The sequence below is a fragment of the Rattus norvegicus genome, chromosome 6 (assembly GCF_021556685.1).
Source record: "Rattus norvegicus strain SHRSP/BbbUtx chromosome 6, alternate assembly SHRSP_T2T, whole genome shotgun sequence".
In the NCBI taxonomy this organism is placed as follows: domain Eukaryota; kingdom Metazoa; phylum Chordata; class Mammalia; order Rodentia; family Muridae; genus Rattus; species Rattus norvegicus.
The window spans coordinates 34,508,329-34,532,598 of NC_141539.1; the positions used below are offsets into that span (position 1 = coordinate 34,508,329).

The window sequence follows — 24,270 nt, forward strand, 5'->3', positions numbered from 1 at the left end:
CTGGAGCCAGCCTTGGTGTGGATGCTGAAAATGAGGTTCTGCCTCCACAGCCCGGGAGGTCCTTCATCCCTGTGCCACCCCTAATCAGCCTAGTAGCATACGACAAGCTGGGGTCTGCTCGCTAATTCCTCATCTCCCCAGCGCCCAGACCAGGCCAGGACTGGAATGACAGAGGATTTGCTGGTTGTCCAACTGGCCTCAGGGTCCACTTCCCAAGCTCTTGCTCATAAACAGCACGCATTCTAAATCCACTGCCAGGCAGCCAGCTGTCTGCAACTCAGATTATTCTTTGCTGTGGAAACAAAGCCGACTGCGGTCACGAGGTGCCTGACTCGACCCAGGAGGTGGATATAGCTGCAGTCTAGTTTGCTGAGCCATGGTGCAAGGGTGCCTGCAGTGCAGGTAGGAAGAGGGAGAGAAAGCGGGTCAATGACTCAGTGAGTTTTGATTCCTGGAACCGCTGTAGAGATGGGAGGAGTAAAGTGACTCCATGTAGTTGTCTGACTTTCACATGCATGATGTGACATTGTTTTCCCTTCTCTCTCTCTCTCTCTCTCTCTCTCTCTCTCTCTCTCTCTCTCTCACACACACACACAATAATAATTGATGATGATGATGGTGATGGTGGTGGTGGTGGTGGTGGTGATGGTCATGGTGGAAGAAGAGGAAGAATCATGTCTACTCTACTTGTTGGTGCCAGCGTAGGCAGGACGCAGAAGGGAGGGAAACTAAGAGTAAACAGATAAGTCATGATGCTTTGACTTGAGAAGCAAAACCGTTGAGCTGGTGTGTAGGATGCTGGCCGACTGACCCTGCCCAGGAAACTTCAGTGGCACCTCCAGATTTGAGGGTCTAAGTCATGTCCAAAGGAAACTTGGGACAAATGTCTGTCACACTTCTTAGTATGGCAAAGTGATTGCTTGCCTCTAAGCATTGAAAATACCTGGTTCAGAGCCCATGCTGGCATCCTGGCTCCTCTCGGCTTTCCACTTGGCTCACTCTGCTTCTACCCTAAACTTCTGCTCCTGGACTCTCCTACCCCAGCGTCTCATTCCTACACAACCTGCCATTTCAGCCCTATGCCCTCTGCCTTCCTTTCTGGTCCCCTCCTCTTTTGTCTTCTCCTCTTCTTCCTCTTCTCTTGCTCCACGACCCCGTCCTCTCATGGTCTGGTCCAATGTACTTGTCATGTTCAGTCTACTGCTTCCTCTCCCCGCTCTGGATTCTTCCAGACGCCTCTGGTTATACTCTCCTTATATCTACAATAAACACCTTCCCCTCCGACACACCTTGGAGCATTCATGTCCCTGCTTTATATGTCTTGGAAGTGTAACCCTGCCTTGGCTTCTCTCCACATGTCTCTTACGCCTCAGCTCCAAAGACTAAGTCGGGCAGGGGTGTCCATATGTCATCCAGAAGCTCAAATTTAGGAGCTTCAGAGAACCCTTCTCAGCACTAAGGTGGGATAAGAGACCCTGCTATTCAGCTCAGAGTCTAATTAATGCCAGGGTTTGGGTGCTTGGACTAGAAACCCACAGCTTCTGGCTTATAGAACTGTTTTATTTATTTATTAAATAAAACGGGTTTATTGAATAAAGCACACAGGTCTGGTTCCAGGCTTTGCTGGGGATACATGTTAATCAGTGCGTCAGACCCACTTACTCATGGAGCGGCTAAAGAAAACAAGCTCCCAGTTAGATGCTGCTTGGGGCTGTAATTTCCTAGGCAATACTTCCTCCTTGTTCTAAAAGAGGGCTGAGGTCCTTGGGGAAGACGGCTGTACTGGGGCCACTGATGGGCTCGATGAGACATTATTGCCTTTATGCAGAGGGAGGGCCTGTTCTGTTGGCGAGCTGCCTATGAACTTGTTCTAAGCCAGCACACAATTGCAAACAATGCCATGCTGAGCTGCACCCTGCCCTTCGCATGCCGTTTCGAGAGCTGCTGTCGGTTCTGTTTATGACTTCATTCATGGGAGACCTTCTTCCATCGGGCATTGTGCAGGGTCCTGGGGCTGTCACGATGGGACAGACAGCAGAGTATTCAGACCTTTCCAGGGGGCTATCAGGGGCTTGTTGCAATTGTGATAAGAATAATTACAGAGAAACATGGGTGTTACAGAACAGGGACGAAACGTCCTGAAGGCCTGTAGCCACAGAGGGGAACAAGCTTCTTGGAGGAGGTGAAGCCTGACTTCAGCAAGGTGAGGAGGGGGATGGGTGTCCAGTGCAGAAAAGATATGGTTAGTGATGAAAACAGAGTGGGAAGGGTTTAAGTAAAGGAACAAAATAGACAGGGTCATGCCTCAAACTGCACAATCACAGACAGCCAGGGGAGGCGGGGCGACACTGATGAGTATCTCAGGATAACTGAGAGCTAATAAGAACCTTCCCTAGGGCCGGGATGGTCAGAATGGAGAGATCAATATTCTGGAGAAATATCCAGAAGTGATTCTGGTGAGCCCTGGCAGGTGACTGGCTCTCACGTTCACTCATTGATTCATCAAGTACTTCTTGAGGACCTATGCCTACCAGGCCACCATGGATTGGAGGCAGTGACCCACCACAGGTGAATCCTAGCTTGTACGTTTGAGGGAGCAGAGAGCTGGTATTGAAATGCAAAAGAGATGGAGAAAGCTAGGGGAGGAACTTCAGGGAAGTCTTTAGTGGGCGTGCAGGAGCGTGAAGCGTGGGCCGGCTTTAGATAGTGGATATAGACAGGAGTGAGCATTCCACACTGGAGAACCAAGTAAGGAAAAGCAGTAAGAACAGAGGCTCATGGCCAAAGAGCTTCTGCCAAGAGAAAGACTAGATCCTATTTTTAGAGTCTAGGGGCCTTAAGTAATAGTAAACACAGACAACAGCCCCAAGCACTGTCCTCCCCTCCTGTTTCATTGCACCAGAAAGAAATTCAACGGCATCTCTTTGCTAGCCAATGATGGCCGTGCATCTTAGGCTGTCAAGCAAGTAGCTTCTCAAAGTTTGCAGAACGAGGAGCCAAACTGCCGCTGCCAGGTGTTCTTGGATCCTCGGGATCAGCAAGCCTCACCTGCAAAGCCCGACGAGCACCCTTCAGGATAGGCCACCGAGAAGGAAGAGCATGGAGTAGGCAGGGCGTTGCGGGAACCTTCCCAGCTCCTTGCCTGCCTACCCCATGCTCTGCTTCCTGAATCTACTTAAGGCTTCTCAGATCAGGACTTCCTGGCTCCAAGATTCCCTAGATGTTGCTATCCCTTGCCAGGTCTCTTGGAGGTACCTGGAGGGCTTCGAGAAGGGTGAAAGCAGAGAGTACAAGGCAAAGTTCCTCAGATGGCCAATGGGCAATTGCTCTCCGGAGGCTCCGCAGCCCCACTCCCCTGTAGCATAATTACAAATGTCTCCATCCTTACAAACCCTTCCTACGCACTGCATAAAGGAATATAATTCCTGGCTGTCCAAATTACAACAGACCATAACACACAAAAGCAATAAACACAGGTTCTAACAGCAATAAGATACCACTTATCATAAACAATGGTATGTGTGCGCATGTGTGTGCATGCGTGTGCGTGTGTATGTGTGTGTGTGTTCGTGTGTGAATGTGTGTGCGTGTGTGTGTATATGTGTGTGTATGTGTGTGTGAGTGTGTGCGTGTATGTGTGTGTATGTGTGAGTGTGTGCGTGTGTGTGAGTGTGTGTGCGTGTGAGTGTGTGTGTCTGTGTGTGTATATTTGTGTGTGTGTGATGTATTGTGTTCCAAGCAGGTTTGGCACGACTCTTTAAAAGATTTGGTTATTCTTATTTTTCAAGCCAGAGTTGCTGGCAGTTGGCTGACGTCAGACAAAATTGCTCAAACGCAGCAGATTTTAAAAATAGGGCCGTGGTGGTGTTAAGACAATAATAATAGAAAATTTGGGGTAGTTGTAGGCTGATGTGAAGCTCCCAAGATAGGGCCTGGGCCTCTGCCTCACGCTTCCTAAGTGAATTCTCACTTCCGGATGCCCAGCACTTCTCCCACTCTCCTCCTCAGTGATGGAGGAGGAGGAGACGGGTAATTGGAGTGGGCTGAGTAACAGTCTGGCTTGTCGAGTCAAGCTGTGCAATGTACCCATTCTGGCCTCAGTTGGCTCTTGCGGCTAGATTCTGGCAGAGTCCAAAGCTAAGCTGAAACGGCACATCTGAGCTGCGAGGTCTGCGGGGAGCCTCCCCCTCCCCCAAATAAAAGCTTGCTTTGTCTGGCCTAAGTGACCCTTGACTTCTTGATTTTTGCAACTCTATCTACTGTTCAAGGAACAGAGGCCCAGCAGCAGGGCATGAGATTAGGAAGCAAGGGCAATTCTCAGGTCAAAGTAGATATTCTCAAGCTGGATTCAGAGAAACCCAAGGATCGTAGACAGGCGTTTTAGTGACCCCTGAAAGGGCTACACCTGCTTCACCTAGGGAATTGATTTTATTTATTGTCAGGAGTTGGTTTCCATGAGATTGTTTGGGGAAAGACTAGAATTAATCTTTCAATAAATTCCAGTAAATTCTGCTTCTGACCTAACCCCTCCTCCACTGAATTCAATATCTCCCCCTGATTTTAACAGCTCAGGGATGAGACCCTGGGGTCAGAACAGACACTCTGATGCTCTTATCCTCGCCTTATTCGAAATCACTGTGTTCTAGGTCCAATATGGGAGACAGTGGCTAGCCTGCTCCAAGCTACCCTGGTGATAACTCCGGGACTTGATTAAACTGAAGGGAAAGAGTACATTTGGAAATTTCTCCCATCTCATGAAGCTTCCACATGCGCACTGAAGCTGCATCTTCTGGAATCTCTGGGGACCTTAAAAGAGACCCCTTTAACCAACACCAGTCCCTGGGCCCTGGAGATTGAAAGGGACACACATAGCTCTGTACCAGCTGACATGTAATTTCAGGTTGTGAGGCAAAGCTCTCTGTTCTTAGCTTGGAGCAGAGAGCAGAAAGATCACTGAACTATTCAGATCCCGATAAGAAAAATGGATTTGTTAGTGACTGCCCAGTCCTCCGAGAACAGCCATGATATCTTGCTTGCAGTAAATTCTCTGAACACCACTTGTCTAGGTGGAAAAAGAAAACGTATTGATTGTTAACATTTACTGAGGATGTATATTCTAGGTGCTATTTTAAACTCCTTCCACAATTAGCTGGTTTAACTCTCCCCAGGCTGGGTGACAGTGTTCTTACATTAGGTGAACATCTGTAATAAAGATGGGGGAAACTGAGTCACAGAGAAGTTAGTTTGTGTGCTGACATGGGTGTGAACTCTGTCCTGAAGCGCACAGAACTTGGTGTGCTTTCTACCTGTCTACACGCATTCTTTTCTATTGCAAGCCCTGCCAACCTTCTCTCTGTGAGGTTTCCTCAGGTCTGTGGTGGCTGGATCAATACGTGTATACAAAGACAGGACAAATGCCACTTAAAACAACAGCATTGACATTCTTCATCATTCAAACCCTGGCTGGATACTGTTCACTGGTCTCCCCATCTCCTCCCAGCTAACTCTCTCCCTCTCGAGACAGAGGTTGGTCAGAGTCTGAGTCATGCAGAGCATCTGAAACCATCAAGGTGGCAGGTCCTTGTCAGGCGTTGATGTGCCATGCTCTGAGAGCACATCCCCAGACAGCAAACGCCGATTTCAGAAAATGCAAAATTTGCTTTTTGATAAAGACAACGTTGTCCCTGTCTACAAATGTTTCTAGCCCTCAGCCTTGAATCCTTCCTACGTGGACACTTGAGGAACATGGTGTCTCTAAGCCTCCCAGCTCTTCTGGCGACCTTCCTCCCTATCTTCAAGGTGCTGTGTCTCTGTCATGCATCCATTGGCCACTCCAGCACAGGAAGTCTTATGTTTCCTTTACTTGTCTCACGAGGGCTTGTTTCCTCATCCAGAGAGCAGAACCTCTGTGAACACCTGAAGTTCCCAGAAAAATGTCAAATCGTGGTCTACATTCTTATGAGTTTTTTTTCTTCTCCTCCATTTATGTGTGTGCTGCTTATGTATGCATGTGTGTAGGCCCATGCCCACCTCTCTGAAGGCCACAGGAAGATGTTGGATGACCTGCTACCATTCTCCCTTTGTAGTTTGAGATGGAGTCTCTCCCTGAACCTAGAGCTAGGCTAGGCTAGCAGGCAACAATCCCTAGTGACTCTCCTGTCAGGCTCCTTTAGTACTAGGGTTGTAAGTATGAGCATGAGAATGGCCGACTCTTTACATGGATGCCAGGGATTTAAACTCAGGTCTTCATGTTCGTATATCAAGTGCCCTGACATTAGAGACGTCTCTACAATCTCTCTTAGAGGCTTTGTTTGTTTGTTTTTTAATTATTTATGTTTTTAGTTGTGAGCCTAGTCTTTAATGGCTGAGCAATCTCTCCAGCCTGAGACTTTGCATTTAGGGTATGTGTCTTTAGAGCTCACATCCTCTCTCTCTCTCTCTCTCTCTCTCTCTCTCTCTCTCTCTCTCATATCTATCTATCTATCTATCTATCTATCTATCTATCTATCTATCTATCTATCTATCAAATGCTTTAGAAGCTTCTGAGCTTGGCACTGCGGTAACCTTCAGTAGGAAGTAGTCATGCTGCCATTGTGAGCTTTCTTATCTGCCCTCCAGAGGACACCTTTCTGTGGAGTTGGCCCTCTATCCCATACTCCTTTGCTGTGACAACTCTAGTAAATGAACCCACCATCCACAGCAGATACATACATTTTTCTTTTTGGTTTCTTTTTTGCCAAGCTATTTAGTTGCCTTTATCCATCACTGGAGTTTTCCTACTGCCCTGCTTGGCTCAGCAGTTGGACAGACTCTATATGGTAGCCCGGTGTTGGCAGAGAAGATGGCTTGACACGCCATCTCTCATCAGCCCTACACCTGTCCACCTTCGGTTTCAGCCACTGACTTCTCCCTGAGGGCAGAAGTCATTCTCCTGCTAGAGCTCCAACCTTTCAACACTCAGCATTTACTACAGCCGTTATTCATGCCACCTCCTTGGGCAGGGTGTGGTTGCCCTTCCAGTCTGCTAGATAAGCCCAGTATTATCACCTATAAGGATAGGCTGCTGGCGATCAGTGCCCTGAGGGCAGACTTTCCAGAAGGTGACACCTTTGCTAGTCTCTGCTTATATCTGGGAGGTGGTGAGAGCCACAGCAAAGCTGCTCAGAGTGACAGTCCAAACCACAGTGACCCACACTTTGCCTGTGATGGCCTTACACAGTAGCAGGTTTTCAACAGCATAAGTGCTCAGAGCCAGGCGTGGTCAAGCATGAGGTTCCTGAAGCCATACTTACATTAGACTCTGGGTACCAAACAAGAAAGAGACTCCACATCAAATTACAGCAACCATAGCGGGTGTTGGTCACTGGTTACTGGCTTCTTCTCCATTGTCTTTATAGCTTTGGGCTACACTCAATTCATCCTCAGGATGAGGACTAGAGTTAAGCTTTTGGAAGGTAAGAGTTAAACCAGCTCTTTGGTCACTGTCACGAGGCCTCATGCTATATAAAGGGTCTTTGGGACATTCAGCTTTTCCTCTTCCTCATTTCCTCCTCCCCTCGATCTTGTTTTCTCCCTAGGGTATGGATGGTTTTGGAGCCGGTATGATTAACTTCACTTGGGCTACAATCTCAGGAAGGAATGGAATGGAAATCATTTTTGGAATATAAATCAAGTAAGATTTCCAGTTGAAGTTATTTAAAAGAAATTAATTGACTTGTACTAGCCACAATACACTGATAAGAGTTCATTGCTGAGTCCGTCAGGAGTAATGAAAAAAAAAAAACAGTTAATAAAATTCAGCTGTCAAAAGTAGCTTGCAGTGACTCTGGAGATGTCCCACGGCCCCTGAGTTACAGGGGCCGAGGTGTTCAGGTCTGCAGGAGCAGGGCTCAGGCTTTACTGTATTTTTCTTTTGTGCGGGATTACTTGAGTTTTAACACAGTGAGATTCTTAGGGCTGAGACTTTTTCCCAAGCTGCTTTGTATTTCTGTATAGCACTAGGCACATATTAAATCACAGCCGAAGGAAGGATGCTGTCGAGATAAGGATGTTTTTGCATTCAGTGGTTCATTTCCCTTTTCATTTGAAAGGCCTTCTAAAGAGATATTTCTCCTCCCCCTTATCGACTGTAATGACCTTAAGGAGGAGGGAGTGGCAATATTTAATTAAAGACATCATTGGCTCCTCTCTTACATGCTCTCAAATCCATGGATGAGGATAAGTTGTGAACTTACACACACACACACACACACACACACACACACACACACACGCAAAGGTATGTGTGTGGGTGGGAGAAGTCTCCATCTTGTAATCCTAGGCAAGACCTTGGCAGCCAGTCTCACTGCACATATTCCCTGCATCACACACACAGACACTACTGCACATCATGGCCCATGTGGGAGTGATTCGATGTTCTCATTAAAGTTGAGTCCTGGCAACACGGAGTCAGAAATGACCTATGTCCTCGAGACTCCGCCAGCCCATGGACGTTATAGCAGCTTCTTCCTGCCCCAAATCTTTGAGAAAAATACTCTGAGCACTGACCAGCACACACTCCAGACCTAAAGAAGTGACAGACCCCGTGTTTGTGTAAGAGGGATCACAGGCAACACACATCCAAAAAGACGTATCTGAAAGCTCATTTGATTCTCGTAGCTGGGGCTTTATTCTCATTACTTATAGCCTTCAGACAAGGGATCTGAGGCACAGGGAGTTCTGGTAACTTGTTCAAGGTGAAGCGGTGGGGAGCAGATGCAAGACTGGAACCAGTAATTCAGTTTGAGATGCAGGAAAAAAGTGACGGAGAAATCTTTGCTGGAATGGCTTGGACCGAGACCATGGACTATAGAAACCGAGGTGGGAACCCCAGTGTGGTCACACTCAGGCGATCTGCACACCAAAGACTCACAAGGCTTTTCGCTGAGGTCTTGGGTTGCCTCTGCAGCAGCAGAGGGGCTGTGTCAGGTTGTAACCTGAGGTTATTTTACAACCCTGTGGTCACCCCGTGCCCACCAAGGAGCAGAGTCCGTGTTCTCCTTTCTCTGATTTGTGAATGAGTTGAAGAACAAAGATTGAGTGACAGGACTTGACTCTGAAGCCATCCCGTGAAAAGTGGCACAGCCCTGACCTGTCATCTGGGATCTGCCATCCGGGCTCTGAGTGGATAGTGGACATCACTGTCGGGGGCTCAGCTCAGCCACAGCAATGAGGGTGCCCGCATGCCAATTCCTCCAGAGTCACTGTGATGGTTTGAATAAAGTGACCCCTGTAAGATTCTTGAGTTTGAATGCTTGGCCCATAGGAGGTACGGCTTTGCTGCAGTAGGTTTGGCCTTGTTAGGAGGTGGGCCACTGTGAAGGTGGGCTTTGAGGTCTCATACATGTTCAAGCCATGGCCAGCGACACAGTCTCTTTTTGCTGAGGATCGAGGTGTAAAACTCTCAGTCCCTTCTCTAGCACCACGTCTGCCTGTATGCCGTCCATGTTCTCCACCGCGATGATAATGGACTAAACCTCTGAACTGTATGCTAGCCCCAGTTAAAGCTTTTTCCTTTATAAGAGTTAACTGTGGTCACGGTGTCTCTTCACAGCAATAAAACCCTAACTAAGAAAGTCATGGGAACAACAACAACAACAACAACAAAACAAAAAAAAAACTGAAAGAAACAAATAAGGATTTATTCTTGCTCATGGTTTTTGGTCTGGGGTTGTTTGTCCCATCTGTGTAGGGACAATACCATTAACAATAGGAGGCTGTGGGGAGAGCTATTCATCTCATGCCAGACAGGAAGTAGAGAGACAGGGACAGGAAATGGACCAGGGCTGGCACCTCCAAAAGACCACCCTCCATAACCCTCTTCCTCCAGCCAGATCCTTTGAAACTGTACACTGTCTCCCCAAAGTACCTTGTACAGCAGAGATCGAGCCCTCGATTATGGGATTATTTGGGGAGCTTCATACTCAAGCTCTAGCCTTCTGGATGGTCCCTGGTCCGTGTAAGTGAACCATCCATCCTCCAGGTGTTCCCAGCTGAGGTTTCATGTGGGTGAGGACAAACTCCCCCAGCTCTGTATGGCGTCGAGTCCTGACTCACAGAGAATCAGTACCCCCTAGTTTCGGGGCAGTCGCATGTCTACTAAAATGGGCATTGAGGTATGGTCCCCTTGGTGCCTGGCATCGATAACTTCTCCCTGGTCTAGGAAGGATCTGGTGGACCTTTGGACCAGATCTTTGCTGGGAAACTAAGTGGGAAGAGGAATCTGGCAGACAGCAAGGCGGTAGGACAGATGGAGGTTGCCCTGTGGACATCCTGAGTTCTCAGTCTGGGCTAAATGGATGAAGTTACACCCAAAACTGACACAAAGATGAGGTTCCCTGAGCTCTATGGAGCCAGGGAGGCTGATTGGCTGGTGCCACATTGTAAAGAGCAACTGGAAAGACTTGAGTGCATGCGCTCTCTGGCGCAAGCCTGGAATTCAGTCTAGACTGCTCACATCTGTAGTATTAGTAGGGAGAGCTGACCAACCCGTGGGACCTGTGGGTAAAGAGCCTGGCCTAGCCTGGCTTTGAGGCTTTCTACCCCTCTTCTGCTCATGTGGGAGACGATGCAGGTGTGAACACCATTATGGTGGTAGCCAATACATGGCTAGACCCCAGAAAGCAGGAGCTGGCTTGTTCTTAGTGGAAACACATGTGTGGGAGGAGTCAGACGTCCAGCTGTGTGACATTCTGTGTCCTCCTTCTCTGGCCTTTGAGGCCGCTACTTTGAACACCCTGCCATCGTTTCACTACATCGCAGCAACCGAGGAGGAGCTAGAACCCAGCACCTGCCATTTAGGCCACTGTATTAAAAGGGATAGGGCCGGAGTCCTTGGCAAAAGAATGGAGTGACACAAATTACCAAGTGATGACTATGAGAACGGTGGCTCTCAGGACTGGGGGTGAGTGCTCCCGTGGCCGTCCTCCGTGTGGGGACTGTCTTCATTGCAAACTGGAGGCAGAGGACCTTATTTCACTAAGGAACACAGCAGGTGTGAGGCAAAGGCATCATGGTGACAGGTCCGCACGGTCGAAGGGCCAGGATGCAGGGCTTCCTGCACCTTCAGTGTCTCTAAGAAATGCCAGTCCATCATCTCTAGTCATGGAAGAATCTCACTCAAGAGCCTGTGAGGGAAAGCAACCAGATTCTGACCATCAGGAATATAGCTGGACCTGCCCACTGCTCCTGGAAGAGCTGGCCTGTTTTCTCACTGATTTCTTGAAAGGAAAGGCAAAAGGATTGCAGGGGCTCTCAGCTCAAAGCACCCTGTTGTTGAGAGACCCGGTGTGGAGCTGCGGAATGAAGCTGAAGTCCTTTCCTTACTCTGGAGGCTGGTCCTTGTGGTCAGCCACAGGCTGCAGAGGAAGAGGGAGAAGCTGACCTAATTAGCTATGCCTAGAGCTGCCTGGTGACTGTGGTGACAGAAGGAATATCTTTTCAGAGACCTCCAGGCCTGGGGTGTGGCTTCTGAACTGGGCCAGGCATCTCGTGAAGCCCAGACATTGGGGATGTGAACCTAGAAGCACATCTAGGTCTAAAGTCCCCGCCTGTCTCTGGTCTTTCTTCTGAACCACACAGAGAGGCTGTGTTCACGATGCTCTCTACGAGTGTTTGGGGTGATCTGAATAACTCGGTCTTGAGAACCCGTTGAGGACGCAGTGACGGCATCCTGTGTGCTTTGCTGTCCTGAGAGTTGCTCAGACAGTGTGACGAAAATGTCTCCCTTGAGAGGAGATGGATGGAACCAGGTAATGGCAGGAGGGGAGTAGAAGGGCAGGGGAGGCAGCACACACCCTGCTTGATGAAGGGGAGCTGCTGAGGACACCGAGGGGGAGGAGGAGGGGGAGTCTAGGGACCCGGGGACTGCAGGGCCCCAGTATCCCATCTAAGCAGGGGGAATGTCTAAGCACAGTTCTGGGGACACCTCCTGGAAGCAGGAGAAGCAAACAGTCTACAGGGCTGGGGAACAATCTGGGGAGAGTGTTTAATGAACCCCCTGAATATTAGGGTCTCAACTGTCTCCTCAGGATCCCGCAGGACCTTAGGTTCTCCACTTGGGAAGGCTTATGCCAACCACAGAATCAAAGGGACAATGGCAAACTACCTTGAAAGGTAAGAAATGTTCAACCTTAGCCCCTGGAAGTCCGTAATAAGAGAAAAGAAAGGGTTTTTGGAGGAAGGAGGAGGGAGTGAAAGGGCGGGGGATGTTTGTTCCCGGGTAAAGTAAAAGATGAACGATGCTCTGAGGATTAGGGGGTGGCACATTAAAGATGCATAACCCGGAGGGGTTTCGCGTGAGCTGCTTGGGAGAACAGGTGACGGTGGCCATCAGTAGAGGCCCCCCAGTCACCTACTGGCTCAAGGACGGCCCTCCTCCAGAACGTCAGAACTTTGAGTTTAATCTGGCACTGGACAGGTGGGATCTTTAACCAGCCCCACTCATACCCATTTCTCTAGCTCCAACTGTAAGTGGGAGCCGTGACCCTTCCACGAGAAGACTGGACCTCTGTCCTAGACCCAGCCCGCTATCTCCTGACCCCCAGCCTTCGTGGACATAAACATTCTGACCTTAACCATGGAAACTACAGTGTAGCCACAGAGCAGTTAGAGCTGGTGAAGTCAGCTACATATTCACAGCGACTCTTGCGCCCTGGGCTCTGCTCTGGAAGACTGTGGCTGATGGCCACCGAGCACCTGCTTTGAGTCTTGCCCCAGCTTCATCCAAATGAGAGGATTTATAGGTCCTTGACATTTGTCCCTTAAAGACTTGAATATTAATTCAACAAGTTTGACTGAAAAGCACTTCTAAAATGTGTTAGACCTGGATGACCACAGATTGTTCCAAAGAACGCTTGCTTCATTGCCTCTGAACTCGAGTGGCCTCTGAGCAGGCTCCCAGGGATCACCGTGAAGGCTGAATGGTTCCTGCTCCATGGTCTTTGGCTAGCTCCAAGAGCAATTTTTCTGTGAACTTCATAGGCAGCGGGCTAGAACAAGACAACCCTGAGAAGGGGTGGGGGTGGGGACGATGGGCAGAGCTTGGTCCCTCTTCCAACATAAACAGAGTCAGCAATGTGGGCAGGGTCTGGAGCTTTTGGAGACTCAGGTCTGGAAGCTGGGCTCAAAGACTTTGTCCCTTTCCTCCCCGCTCACTGGGGGCCTTTCTCAGGAGCTTGAGGGGAGCCAGAGTACACCCGAGGACGGCCCCTGCCCAAGGGAAGCGGCCATGAGTGCACAGTGCTGTACTGTGGATAACAGGGCTTTTTGACAGTCTTGGTTCGGCTCCCAAGGCCGGTGACAGTGACACGATGATGAATGTGCATAAATCCCACACCACTGACGGAGGGGAGCATCTACGACCGGTCTGAGTATCTAAAACCTAAGCGTTTGCAGTCTAATTGGCAGTGATCACAGCCAACACTTAAAGGAACATGTATCTTAAGTGACCATTAGTCCAACATCTGCATTCTGACAGGGTCACTGAGGAGCGGGCAGTTTGTCAAAGGTCAGAGTCATGCGAGAGCCCTAGCAAGAGAGCAAGGGGTGGGCCTGGGCCTCCTTTACCCCCCAACCCAGGACTCAGGCCCCTTGGGTGCTCCAGGCAGGCAGCAGCTTCTGCTGTTGTTCTCCCCTGCTGCAGTCCTGTGCATTTTAATTGCTTACACGTTCTCTTCTCATACCCTGGGGTAATTTTACAAAGGGCACAACTCTGACATTCAAAAAAGAGCACATACATTCTAAGGCCATTTAAATCCCTTTGATTAAAGAGGAAAATAACAATTGCGAGAGAGACGCTCGTGCTTGTGACACACACACACACATAACACGCACACCACATACACACACACACACACCACACATACCACACCACACACACACACACCACACACACACACCACACCACACCACACACACACCACACACACACACACACACACACACACACACACACACACACACACACACACACACACACTCTTAATCTTGGCTATTCCAAACAGCCCTGAGCCATGGAATTTTTAACCATTTGAACCAGACAGAAAGAATCACCTGCCGAGGGTCACAGAAGAGAGACTCACGAGGGCCTAAAATCAAACAGCAGTCTGGCTGTTCTTGCTTGGTGTCTTGAAAGTCAGCAGTCTGACTGATTCTATCTGGAAGCGTTCGCACACAACACCCAGGAGAGTGCAGATTAGGATTTCCCTGGGGCAGGGGTGGGGGGTCACCAAGGGTGCAGTTGGAGCACAGTCCCTGTAAGCAAATGGAGTGGCCACTGGCATGAGAAGAGAAGGCAAGCGAAGGGGTCGGATGGTGGTTTGAACGCTCACTGACCAGCCAGTGACCTGAGCAGGTTGGTCACACAGGTGGGCTCACGGGGCTTTGCTTTTGTGTGTGTGTGTGTGTGTGTGTGTGTGTGTGTGTGTGTGTGTGTGTATGTGTGTGTGTGTGTATGTGTGTGTGCGCGCACGCCTGGGGTATGTATAGAAAGTCAGGATGAAGAGGCACAGATAACCAGAGCCACCTCTGTCCTCTCCAGGCCTCAGGACAATAACCACATCTCAGGAGCCAGAAAGTCTGGGGCCAACACAAAGGGAAGTGGTGGATGGGAGGGGGTGCTGAAAAATCTCTATTCCCTCACAGGAGAACCGCCCACCAGCGAGCCTCGGCCTGCACAGCAGAGTCTCGGGAACACACTGTTCTCTTTGTTGGAGCAGAAATCTGTTCAGTGTTGATTATGCAGGCCGATGAGTGGGCCTCTCTCATTTTTTCCTCTAATCTGGAGTCCTACTCAGCGGGCACAATCGCAGACAAACGATCCTGGAAACAGAATAAGCTTTCTTGCCATCCCTTGTTCTGGAGGCACTGGGAGTGCCTGCAGTTCCAGGTAGAAACATGCCACTGACTAGACTTCAGGACCTCTGAGTCCCAGCCAGGGGACCTCACAACATGGAAAGAATGCCCTTCTGACCTGCCTACAACGATGGAATCCGGTGCCCAGGAGAGAGCAGCAGACTGTCCTCAGAGGAAGACGTTCGTTTTCCAAACTCAGGTGAAGTTTTAAAAGCCACCACGCTAAAAGGCGTGTTCAAAACAAATCACTCACTGCTTCTGGTTTGGGATGTTGGCCTCCAAGGCGGTGGATGGAAATGTTCCTTTTCCTGACAGGGATGTATGCAACAGAGGTCGGCACAGGTCCATGCAAGACTGATTGAATCGCATGCCTTAGATCTGGACTTATTTCTGTATAAAAGTTATAAAAAGAATTCTGTTTAGAGGAGTTTCAGGCCATCTGTCAGGGTAAGGTAAGAGATGCAGGTCAGAGAACTTTCTGGATAAGAATAGCAACGTTGTAAAGATATAAAAATAGTTTTGCTATTTGGAAAGGGTAACGCAAAAGATTAGTAAATAAAAAAAATCTAATTATTTAAATTCTTTTGTCAATCCGTGCTTTCAACCCAGACATCAGGGAGGACATCAGGTACAGCGCTGAGACACTAATGAACGGAATAAGTTTGATCCAGGGTGGTGCCCTGCATGTTCACATTGCAGGACTATTTCCACGCTGTCAGCCCTAACTTTACACAGTCTGCCTGGGCTGGATCAGCCCTATCCTCACAAAGCAGCGGTCCCCACAGGGCCTTGAAGCCAGGCTCCCATCAATGTGGATGACTCCAAGCCACAGACCCAGAGGAGCTCAAAGCCCATCAAGAGACAGAACCCAAGCTCTCCATCCAGCCTGCAAATGAAAGCTGGTTCACATGACCCTGTGGGGAGGCTCTAGGTATCTGTGGCACGAGTCTGGACCAGCAGCCTCTCTGAGACTCAGAGTGACTTCTGCATCTCAGATCTCCAAGATGACCCGGTTCATCCCGGGACTGCTGCCCCTAAACTAGTACAGGAAGCAATTTGAGCTCATCAAGACGGTTACAGCACGCCCAGGCCTGGAGATGCTCTGTGGCAGACAAGCAGATGCCAGTTCCACTTCTGTTCTCAGGGAAAAAGCGGCATAATCATGATTTATCAAGACATTCATATCTCGTGAAGTGTGTCAGAGTGCAGCCTTGGGCAGTGGACTCAGAGGGGCCTTTCTATGCCACATGTGTGATCCCCCTCCCCTCCATTTCCAAACTGAATGAAAAAGATGTGGGGTTGAGAAATTGGGCTTTTAAAAATTATACTTCCAAACATACAAGTGTCCAGTTTCGAAAGCAAAACAAACAAACAAACAAACAAACAAACCAACCTAGACAATTCCCAAAATATCAAATAGGTTCTTAAATCAGAAAAAGTATGTTAAAGGGACCCCTGAGTCACATCAACATCCTGTGGTCACTGTTGGGCATTTCTTCAACTTTCAAGAGGGGGATGAGGGGCGGGGGATGGGGAGGGAGAAGAAGGTGGTAATTAGTGGTCTCTAAGCAGTGAGGACATGGCTTTCCTGATGCTGATTGCAGCTGTCAGAAACACAAAGCTAGGACTTAATAAAATGCAACCAGGTGGAAGTGTAAATTCACAAAGCATAAAGCATCAGATGCACCAACACAAGCAGGAACCACGGTGGGAAGCAAAACGTTCTTCGTACCTCGCAATACTTAACCTGCAGCTTTATTCTCTCTACCCTTTCTTCTGACTCGTGAAGAGTTCTTCACGTTCTTCCTAGACTTCAGATGTCTGCTGCTTACCTCAATTCTCCCTCTCCATGAAGACATCCGGGACATCTGCCTCTGGGCATCCTTGGCTACCATGAATGTATCCCACTGTGTCCTTCCTTGCTGGTGCACTAAGTACCTTCTCCTTCCTTTCTGCCTCCCTGGCCATGCTGGGAAATGCTACAAAGAGAGATCCTCAGTCACTGCTAACTCTTTGGTGGAAAGCTCACGCTCAGCTGACTGGTGAAGGGGGCAGCGATAAGAATTTGCAGGTACAAGAGCATCACCTGGAGCAAGATTCTTATAGTGCTGAGTCTGAAATAAACACACTCAACAAACCAGGAGGCTAGCGTGCCTAGTGAAAACCAATGTGTCCTACTGATATGTTCTCTGAACCTCAACAAGTCATCTAGACGCAGCACATGGGAGAAGATGTGGCACAACCACAGCAAGGTTGCTACACCGCTTTGGTACCCTTACTCACTAGGACATGGCCCAGGCCTGTAGAGTCAGGATGTCAGAGCCTCCTTTGGCTTTCATGAGCTTAGGGTCTGCTCCAAGTCCCTGCTGCCTGAAGATCTGTATCTTGATGAGTATGGAAATGGCACACTTGTTACTCTAGCGTCCAGAAGACTGAACAGGAAGCAGAGGATTTCCATAAGTTTGAAACCTGCTTGGCCTATACAGTAGGACCCTGTCCAATTCTAAGGAGGTGTGTGTGTGTGTGTGTGTGTGTGTGTGTGTGTGTGTGTGTGTATGTATGCATGTATGTGTGTGTTTCTCTGTGTGTAAACCCATGTAAAAATATAGACACACACAACACACAGAACATGTGTGTTCAGAAGACACCTCAGGTGCCCTTCCTCAAGTCTACCTTGACACAGGGTCTCTTGTTCTGCTGCTGCACAGAAGCCAGCTACCTGTGTGCTTCTGAAGATTCTCTTATTTCTGCCTTCTGTCTCCTCATAGATATGTGCTGTTGCCCTCAGCTTTATGTGGGTTCGGGGATCATAGTTTAGGTCCTCATGCTTGTGGAACGAGATCTTTACCACCATCCTCACCTAACCCCTCCCAAACCATTTTATGAGACCCTCCAAGGAGTTGGATTTCTCAGACTGGATAATTTTGATTATCCCAGAGCCCAGGGAATATCATCAGACCTTCCAGCTACAGCTGTCTAACAACCCTGAAGCAAGAAAATCAACACCAAGACCAGAAGTCCCAATTTACACCAGAAGAGACAGGCCCGTGAGTGGAATCCTAAAAGCCACATATAGCAAACCAGTCGCTAACATTAAACTAAATGGAGAGAAACTTGAAGCAATCCCACTAAAATCAGGGACTAGGCAAGGCTGCCCACTCTCTCCCTACTTATTCAATATAGTTCTTGAAGTTCTAGCCAGAGCAATCAGACAACAAAAGGAGGTCAAGGGGATACAGATCGGAAAAGAAGAAGTCAAAATATCACTATTTGCAGATGATATGATAGTATATTTAAGTGATCCCAAAAGTTCCACCAGAGAACTACTAAACCTGATAAACACCTTCAGCAAAGTGGCTGGGTATAATATTAACTCAAATAAATCAGTAGCCTTCCTCTACACAAAAGAGAAACAAGCCGAGAAAGAAATTAGGGAAATGACACCCTTCATAATAGTTCCAAATAATATAAAACACCTCAGTGTGACTTTAACCAAGCAAGTGAAAGATCTGTATGATAAGAACTTCAAGCCTCTGAAGAAAGAAACTGAAGAAGACCTCAGAAGATGGAAAGATCTCCCATGCTCATGGATTGGCAGGATTAATATAGTAAAAATGGCCATTTTACCAAAAGCGATCTACAGATTCAATGCAATCCCCATCAAAATTCAAATCCAATTCTTCATAGAGTTATACAGAACAATTTGTAAATTCATCTGGAATAACAAAAAACCCAGGATGGCTAAAACTATCCTCAACAATAAAAGGACTTCCAGGGGAATCACTATCCCTGAACTCAAGCAGTATTACAGAGCAATAGTGATAAAAACTGTATGGTATTGGTACAGAGACAGACAGATAGACCAGTGGAATAGAATTGAAGACCCGGAAATGAACCCACATACCCATGGTCACTTGATTTTTGACAAAGGAGCCAATGGAAAAAAAGATAGCATTTTCAGCAAATGGTGCTGGTTCAACTGGAGGTCAACATGTACAAGAATGCAGATTGATCCATTCTTATCACCCTGTACAAAGCTTAAGTCCAAGTGGATCAAGGAACTCCACATTAAACCAGATACTCTCAAACTAATAGAAGAAAAAGTGGGGAAGAATCTCAAACACACGGGCACTGGAAAAATGAACAAAACACCAGTGGCTTATACACTAAGATCAAGAATCGACAAATGGGATCTCATAAAACTGCAAAGCTTCTGTAAGGCAAAGGATACTGTGGTTAGGACAAAACGGCAACCAACAGACTGGGAAAAGATCTTTACCAATCCTACAACTGATAGAGCTAAACAAAGAATTCACAGCTGAGGAATGTTGAATGGCTGAGAAGCACCTAAAGAAATGTTCACCATCTTTAGTCATAAGGGAAATGCAAATCAAAACAACCCTGAGATTTCACCTCACATCAGTCAGAATAGCTAAGATAAAAAACCCCAGCAACAGCAGATGCTGGCAAGGATGTGGAGAAACAGGAACACTCCTCTATTGTTGGTGGGATTGCAGACTGGTACAACCATTCTGGAAATCAGTCTGGAGGTTCCTCAGAAAATTGGACATTGCACTACCTGAGGACCCAGCTATACCTCTCTTGGGCATATACCTAAAAGATGCTCCAACATATAACAAAGACACATTCTCCACTATGTTCATAGCAGCCTTATTTATAATAGCCAGAAGCTGGAAAGAACCCAGATGCCCTTCAACAGAGGAATGGATACAGAAAATGTGGTACATCTACACAATGGAATACTACTCAGCTATCAAAAACAATGACTTTATGAAATTCATAGGCAAATGGATGGAACTGAAAAATATCATCCTGAGTGAGGTAACCCAATCACAGAAAAACACACATGGTTTGCACTCATTGATAAGTGGCTATTAGCCCAAATGCTCGAATTACCCTAGATGCCTAGAACAAATGAAACTCAAGATGGATGATCAAAATGTGAATGCTTCACTCCTTCTTTAAAAGGGGAACAAGAATACCCTTAGGAGGGGATAGGGAGGCAAAGTTTAGAACAGAGACTGAAGGAACACCCATTCAGAGCCTGCCCCACATGTGGTCCAAACATATACAGCCACCAAACTAGATAAGATGGATGAAGCAAAGAAGTGCAGGCTGACAGGACCCGGATGTAGATTTCTCCTGAGAGACACAGTCAGAATACGGCAAATACAAAGGCGAATGCCAGCAGCAAACCACTGAACTGAGAATGGGACCCCGTTGAAGGAATCAAAGAAAGGACTGAAAGAGCTTGAAAGGGCTTGAGACCCCATATGAACAACATTATCAACCAACCAGAGCTTCCAGGGACTAAGCCACTACCCAAAGACTATACATTGACTGACCCTGGGCTCCAACTGCATAGGTAGCAATGAACAGCTTAGTAAGGGCACCAGTGGAAGGGGAAGCCCTTGGTCCTGCCAAGGTTGGACCCCCAGTGAATGGGATTCTTGGGGGAAGGGCGGTAATGGGGGCAAGGTGGGGAGGGGGACACCCATATAGAAGGGGAGTGGGAGGGGTTGGGGGGATGTTGGCCCGGAAACCGGGAAAGGGAATAACATTTGAAATGTAAATAAGAAATACCCAATTTAATAAAGATGGAAAAAAGTTATGCCCCCCCCCAAATATTTCAGTTTGCAAATTCCTCATGAGTGGTGGTCATGGGTCCTATAAGTCCCTCCCAGTCACCCCAAGAAAGGGAGCAGTGGGAGGAGCCAACATTAATGTCACAGTCTAGCTAGCTGCAAGAGATCCTACCACCCCAGGCCTGAGCAAACACCAAGCAGCCAGAAACCAAATGCTAAGTTGGTAGTCAGGTACAACTTTAGCACATGTGCCTCAAAACACAAATATTAAAGCCATGAAAACGGCTTTCCTCAGGCAGCCGCAGCAGAGGAAGCTTCATGCAGCAGGAGAGAAGGGTTTTTGGGAAAACCTGGCATGACCTAATGTAAGTCTGATGTGACTCTCTGCCACTGTAGAAAAGGCTGGGTGGCAGAGCCCTGTGCATGGTCCATTCAGCATCGTTTTCCAGGAAATTCCTCTGAGGGCTCTGTATGCTGTGTCACTTTGAACAGTGGTAAATGACAAGCAGAAAGATCTGATGTCTATCGTCTTTATCCTCACTAGGGCCCTGCCTTGGGCCTTCCAGGGTTATTGTGCCTAATGCAGTAGTCACAAGCCCCCGTCTCCAGTCACGAAGCACACCCAGAGCTTTTGGTAGCATTTAGCAGCATGATATAGAACAGCTCATAACTGCTGAAGGGGTCTGGGCTGTGGTGGGCCGTGTTCCAGAATGTTCCTGATTTGTTTTTTTTCTAGATTTGCCTAAAGCATGAAGAAATCTAGACGCTGGCTACAGCAGGGTCAAGTTCTCTTTCCAGTTTGCTCCCCAACTTCGTAACCATTTTTGCACCCCAGTTAAGGGGCTTCCCTCTGCCCTATGGGCCTTAGATAAAGACAAAGGGAGGGAGACAGAGAGAGAGAGAGACAGAGAGAGAGAGAGAGACAGAGAGAGAGAGAGAGAGAGAGAGAGAGAGAGAGAGGGGAAGGAAGAGGAGGAGGAGGAAGAGGAGGGAGGGAGGGAGACCTCAGTGACACTCTTCCTCCAACAAGGCTACACCTTCTCAAACAAGGCCACTCTTCTTAATGGTGAACCTTTCTAATAGTGCCACTCCCGACGACTCAGCATTCAAGTGTACGAGTCTATGGGGCCCATATTGGCCCTGAGAATTCATAGGAGCTGGTTCAATGCTAGCACATGATTACTAATCCTATACTGTAAGTCTGCTAAGGATGTGGATTCTCAGCTCTTATCGGGTACACAAAAGGGTATCCGTGTATCCCATCTCATTACGCACAAGCATATCAAAACATCTGGTATACTTTAAATTTGCGGAACAATCTTAAGATACTAGTCTAAAATCCTGAGTTGGCTCCCCACCCTTTAAGACCCAATCTGTCCCCAGTACTACTCAGCCAGTGTCCTATAACTGGGCATCTCTACAGTAGCCTAAGCTCCCACCCTTCACCAGTCTGCACACCAGCTCAGGTCTACTTCATGTCTGAACACATGTCAGCCTCAACCCAGCCTCTCTTTGGGGATAGCTTATATTTTTCCTCTTTCTCATGGAGTTCAGGGTTTTATACCTTTAGGACCCAGGGGAAGACACTCTGGGGCACAGGGACTTTCCCAGATACCCTAGTCCTTTGTGCCAGCCCCTCTTCTAAGTGTGTGCAGTACCCGTGACTCCTGGCAGAGAGAGTAAGTTCCCTATTTATTTTGTAAGCTGGGTCCACAGGTTAACCCTGTCTGGGGGTTACCTCCTATAAGTCTGTACACTCAAATGCTTTCAGGTCTATTTGAGCCTATGTGCATTGCTCAAGAGACAGATGATTGCTCTGTCCTAAGAAACCCTGGATCCCTGCACTGGCCCTGCATTAGAGCTTCAACACTAAGTAAGGGAAGGAGGAATCGTAGATCAAATGGGCAGTGTGCTGGAGAGGCAAAACATGGGTAGACTGCCAGACAGAAAAAGGAGAGATTCTCTTTCGTCCTGTGTCCAAGTGATCACAGCTGCCAAGAAGGAAATCAGCTCAGCCACGATACCAGGCCTGACAAGAGCCAGGGTTCCCTACCAAGAGAAACAGTTCTGGGTAGGAGTGACTATGACTGGACATTAAGTCATTTTAAAAGGCCTGCAGTTTTATTTTCCCTCCTCTACCATATGAGAAACTCGTGATTCGCATGCGGTTACAGAATAAATATAAAATGTGACTTCCTTTTCCCAGTTTACAGGGCTGACTTCATGTGCTTCCAACGGGGGTATAGTATTCCTGACAGTCAACAATTCTCCTTGATGCTGGAGCGTTGGGAGGGCCAAAGTCCCATCTGCCACACTCCCTGATTGGTTTGTCAGGTTTGGTGGGTATGAGAGACAGTCTTCTAGGAATATGACAGTGCAGGGAGCGGGTTCAGGAACAACAACCCCCTTGTCTGTGTTCAGTAGGCAGCCATCTCTACCCAGAAGCGCCAGGGAAAGAGGGGAGGATACCAGAGACAGGCACAGCACTGAGAGCTCCCTGGCCTTGTCCTAGTTTCCTTATACAGCACAGCTGCTCTAAAGCCCAAGTCTTAATGGATACTTGGAGGGAGGTTTGTTGCCATACTTTGGGAAGGGGGATGGTGCATAGGTAGGGGGCTGGGGGAGTTTTTTTTCACCCCTATTTCCAAATTCAAGAGGACCTGCAAGGAAGAGAGGAGGAAAACTGGTAATTTCAACAACCCAGTGATGTCCCGGGTCTTAAATTCAGAGGTAGGATGGGCTCGTGTCCGTGCATATCACTGTTATTTTAGAAAAATGCGTCTAAGTGTTGCACATACTATTTCAAAATGCGTCCTGTCTTGTAAAACTTGTCTGTGGTATGCAGGGAAGCAAAACTCCAAATGCTAAGATCACTCTCGCTTCCCTACGCAGCTTAGCATATGAGGGAAGCCAACACCCTCTTTGCAATGAGTGTGCCCCTCCTATACCCCCAAGACATGGCAGGCTCGGCGAAGGCATGCAGGCGGAAAGAGCACTGACCCGAGTCCACACCATAGGTGACTGGCTGCAGTTGGGCACAGGAAACGGGCAGCGGCTCCAGGATTTGGTTTATAAGTAAGAACGAGCTTTGGGGGAAGAACAGCTGGTGTTGAGTCTGGTGCTAGGATTAGTCTGCAACGCTAATCACAAGAAGTGGAAAAAAAATTAGGAGGTCCTGCCTGCCAAGGAGGTTTTCAAACACATGCGAGTGCGGCAGGCATGGTGGGATTAGAGTCTATCGGTGCCAATGGAGTAGGTGTCCTCAAGTCAGAGCCTGCTTCTGAGCGGCACGCCCCAGAGCTCTGGTTCTGATGCAGTAGAAAAAGGGCTACCGCCTGGCTGGAGGTGTGAGGCCACCAAGGGGGGGTGGGGTGCAGCCTGAGCTAGATTTCCAGAGCTGGAACCAATGGAGAACTGGAGGAAGAAAGTCCAGAGACACAGTAGAGATGAATAACACTGGACAGCTTTTCATGAGATGCCATTCAGGATGCTCCCAAAAGCAACGAGGAAAAAATCCAGTAGACAACAGAAGACCAACCTACACCTCAGCAGCAGGACCTGTCACCGGCCTCAGGACCAGTGACAGCAGTGGCCAGGAGCCCGCCTCAGTAATAGCAAAGCAAGGTGTGACCGGGGATTCCTATGACCTCCTGTGACCACCCTTAAGGGACAACTTCCAGTTTCCTTTAAAATGAGTTTCCAACAGTGACCCAGTTGCCTAGTGGCCTGTAGTCACGGGAACCGAGGTTAGAGACTGTGAGGAAAGAGGCCA

At 48.2% G+C, this 24,270-nt stretch overlaps 1 protein-coding gene and 1 long non-coding RNA gene across 6 annotated transcripts in view; one reads left to right on the plus strand and one right to left on the minus strand.

Annotated features, from left to right (window-relative positions):
- Positions 1–24,270, minus strand: part of Klhl29 (kelch-like family member 29) — a 304,127-nt gene that overhangs the window by 181,877 nt on the left and 97,980 nt on the right. The window lies entirely within an intron of this gene.
- LOC134479335 (uncharacterized) lies at positions 11,481–15,468 on the plus strand. Its single transcript, XR_015622898.1, has 3 exons — positions 11,481–11,789; positions 12,069–12,153; positions 14,683–15,468. It is a non-coding gene; the product is annotated as an uncharacterized LOC134479335 (long non-coding RNA).